The sequence below is a fragment of the Nicotiana tabacum genome, chromosome 14 (assembly GCF_000715075.1).
Source record: "Nicotiana tabacum cultivar K326 chromosome 14, ASM71507v2, whole genome shotgun sequence".
NCBI classification, from domain to species: domain Eukaryota; kingdom Viridiplantae; phylum Streptophyta; class Magnoliopsida; order Solanales; family Solanaceae; genus Nicotiana; species Nicotiana tabacum.
In genome coordinates this window covers 101,615,419-101,619,708 of record NC_134093.1, presented here as the reverse complement: position 1 = coordinate 101,619,708, position 4,290 = coordinate 101,615,419, and positions in this window count along the sequence as shown.

The window sequence follows — 4,290 nt, the reverse complement described above, 5'->3', positions numbered from 1 at the left end:
TACAACTAACGGAAGGGGTGAACCTTCTAGGGGTCAAGGCAAGAGTGCCTTACCCCTTGGCCAACAAAGAACAATCACAAAGAAACCAACAGTCGGGAAAGGGAGAGGTATAGATCTATCTGAGATGAGTTCATACGCCCTTCTAGGGGAGTATCAGAGGGAAACTCAGCCTCTGTTCAGGAACAATCGGTAGTACAGTCCAGGTCGTTAAGGAGATTTCAACTGAGGGACGAGTCGTCATCATCACACAACACTTCTGAGGGTTCGGAAAGTGCTAGTCAGGCTTCTGAGCCATCCACTACATCTGTCTCTGAGGCACCAAATACATCAATTCATCACATCCCCAATGATGGCAGATGGGGAGATGCTACAGTTGCCTGTCTTAAAAGGACAAAGAAGAAAGATGTTTGGGATGACCGGTTTGTCTGCTTGGCCGCCTTCACCGGCTTCCGTCAATGGTGGCTAGTGAGGTCGCTTACTCTTGATCGGCAGTTTCAGTTGAACGATTCGGAGGAATATAACCCGGCAGGGTTGAGGCATTTCAAGTAACGCAAGAGTATGGTGGATGCCAAAGAATATCATGTCCGGGAATTCTATGCCAATATGGCGCATATCAAGAAGGGGACAAAGGTAACCAAAATGCGTAACCCTAAAGTGAGATTTGATCAAATTACTCTCAACACGTTCTTGGGTTTCGAAGATGTCGAGCCGAAGGAATACTTGGAGAAGTATGTAATGGGAGTTGAAGCCCAGCCTTGGTTAGTAGAGATTTTGGCAGCTCCTGGGCCACTACTGCCATGGATCACATTAGGGGTTCGTATTCATATGAGCACTCTGGGTTTTGACGCAAAAGGGTAGCAAACCTTTATCTACAGTAGACTGAACCCAAGCCAGAATGAGATTTATCTCCCGATTCCTCGGGCAGTTCTAGTGGCTTCTATCATGGTCGGGTACCCTATAATGTGGGTATCGTGATGTCGGCCAACTTCTCAGTGATTGCTCGACAAGATGACTCGTCCTACCTATATCCCAACACTATTATAGAGTATCTCACTGATGCGAGGATAGAGCCGAGGGATTATGATATAAAGGTGCGGCCGAAGAAACCTTTCTCATGGTACTCACTGATGGATGCGAACAACCCTAAGAAAAAAGGTCAGCCGTCTACCACCACAAGCTAGTCTGATAAGCCAGCGGCGATAGTTGCGGATGTAGTTGATGTTCCTTCCACTTTGGCTGAGACTTCCTCTAGTTCTGTAGCTATGCCTCCACTATCATCTTCAGTTCCTACTGTAGTACATGTCATAGGTTCCACCTCGTCTTTGAAGTCAGTGCCTATGCCTACTGCCACTTTTTGCGTTGCGAGTCTCCCAGACATTGGCGAGCCTCAACAATTGGATGCTGACAACCACTGTAAAGTTGTCTGACCTATCCAGTAATGTTGCAGCACAGTCTTCAGTTCAGGCACCCCAGATTCCCCCGACAGTTGAGGAGACATTGGAGAAGCTCTTAGAGAACCAGAACCCCATCATGGATACCTTGGTACAACACGGGACAGTGATCGAAGAGTTGGGTAAATAAGTAAAGAAGATGAGAAAGTCCCAAGCCAGTAAGAAGTCAGTGGACATGCTCCGGAGGCAAGTGACCAAGCTTGCTGCAGCTAAAGATTTCCTTTTGACATGCTGATTGACCCACACCCTTCAGACCCAGATCCTGCAACACTATCAGCATCGGTGGCACCAGCTGGACAGTATGAGGAGCCAGCCTTTGCTGCTGACATATCCGAGGCAGTGCGTCAGATGTTCACCTACCCAGTCACTCCCAGAGTTGAGGATGATGAGATCCAGTTGGATGAGACTAAGGGCGGTGACATTGATGTGGGCACAGAGATTTCCAAGGAGCCATAAGGAGTTTTCTTCACTTTTCCCCCTCTTTTACTCTTATTTTGTTAAGCATTGAGGACAATGCTTATTTTTATTCGGAGGGGGTGGAGTTTATTTTGATGATATTTGGTACATTCTGAGACAATTGGCATGTAATAACCTGATATTATTTTCTCTCTCTTTCTTATTTTGTATATATTCCCTATTTTTTCTCTCGTTATGGATATTCAGTAGTTTTTGTTTAATTAGCTTCTTTATTTTTGTTCCATTATTAGTTCATAGTTTGAGTTAGTATCTTCTTTATTTGCTTTAGTAGATTCTTTTTATGTTTTAGTAAACAATAAGGCTTTGGTTCTTTTAGTGCCATGATTCTTTCCAAAGGTAGTTGTTGTGTGAACCGGGTGACTAATCCCAACGATGGATGGCGTGACAACCTTCTTAAGGGAATGAGTCCGTTTTTGGTGTTTAGGTAATAATAGTAGTAGTAATGAATAAAAAGACCTAATTGAGTCATGCTCGAATAGTCAAACGTGCGTCAATTGGTACCAACACACTTAACTACGAGCTTATGGTTAAACACAAGGTTTCTGACTGAAATAGCTCTAGTTAGTGACTTTGTAACTCTTGAGTTGACTTTGGCGACCATCGAGTGGTTTAATTGAACCATAGTGATCTTTAAACTTGAATGTGGTCATTGTGGGCCCTCGCCTTTGTCCTCGTTAACAATTCAATTACGTGAGAGGTGAGATGCTTTGTTGCTAGTCCAAGTACCATTGCGAAAGGTCTAGAACTTGCCCTGAATGTGTTTCAAGGCGAAATAAGTTTTGCTTGGCTTGAGAAGTGATTGTAGGATTTCCTTGGCCCATTTGAGTTTTCTAGTGCTCACCAATGTTGTGATTTCTAGTCAACCCCGTTGAGCCTCGATCCTTTCTCATTTGACAACTATGTTACAAGCCTTTACCTGTTTGATCGTGACCCTCTCTTGCCACTCCGAGCTTTCCTTAATACTCTTGTGAAACAACTGGCTAAACTCGTATGTTTGGGGGAGAGACGAGGAGCTTGAAAAAGGTATCAAGGCACAAAAAGAGAAAATAAGTTATGAGAAGAAAAGGCAAGAAAAGAAAAGAACAAAAGGAAAAATACAAAATAATGAATAAGTGGAAGAGTTGAAGGGATTCAAAGAGAGGTAATGATCCCAAACATGATAAAATAAAAGAGGGAGAAAATGAATGATATGATCAAGAAAGAGTGATGTTAAGTCTCTCTAGATTCCCAAGGAAACGAAAGTGCCTCAAAGAATTGGCAAAGTGTGAGCTGAAAAATGAAAAATGGAGTGCTTAAGGAAAGGTGTAACCACTCACCCATATTGTATCCAACCCTAATCCAAAAACCTTCATTACATCCCGAAAGAAGTCCTATTTGATTTCGAGATGACTGAGCCTACATTAGTGGCTATCTACATGAGGGGCAAGCCTATGGTACTTGAAGTCATACTTGCGACATTCTCTTGAGAGAGATGAGTGAACCTTTCATAAATTTTTGGATTGAGTGCTAAAATTCTTAAGTGAGCCAAGCAACCGGAAATTAGAAAAGGAAGAGTTTGGAGTTCATCATGATCTACATGATAGAGAAAGAATCCTTGATGAGTTAAGTCAACTTTTGATGCTCAAATGTCACTTTAGAACTATATGTGCATAAATGTTTAACTTGTCGCCTTTGTCACTACCCCAATTTCCCTCTGTAGGTAAACCTAACAATTTGCAAAATAAGTGGATAATGAAGTAAACTCCAATATCAACATATTATATATAAATACAAAACTGTAACTCCATAATTACAACTCCAAGAACCCGATATAAATAAGTCACAAGCTTTTAAGAGAAAATACTAAGTGTTTGTATACATCCAAGTCTAAAGTGAATAAGAGAAGAAATATAATAAGGATGGAGGGGGACTCTGAAGTCTGCCGACGCTGGCAGATATACCTTGAAGTAACTACGTACAATCCATCTCACTAGTATATGGGTATGGCAGGAAGAACCTGGATCTGCACAAAACGATATGCAGAAGTGTAGTATGAGTACACCACAACGGTACCCAGTAAGTGTCAAGCCTAACATCGGTAGAGTAGTGACGAGGTCATGTCAGGGCCCTACTGGTTTAAAAGATAAATAAGGAAGAAGATATAATAATATTTGAAATAACTGAGAATTTAAATAACAAGAAACTTCAGAAAATAACAGCTCAACACTTAGAAGTAAACAACAGGGGCGCTCCCGAGGTACCGCCTCGTAGTCCCAACTTTAAATATGCAAGACAGGGGGATCTCCCGAGGAACCACCTCGTAGTCCCAAAGTAAATATGCAATACAAGGGGATCTCCCAAGTAAACGCCTCGTAGTCCTAAA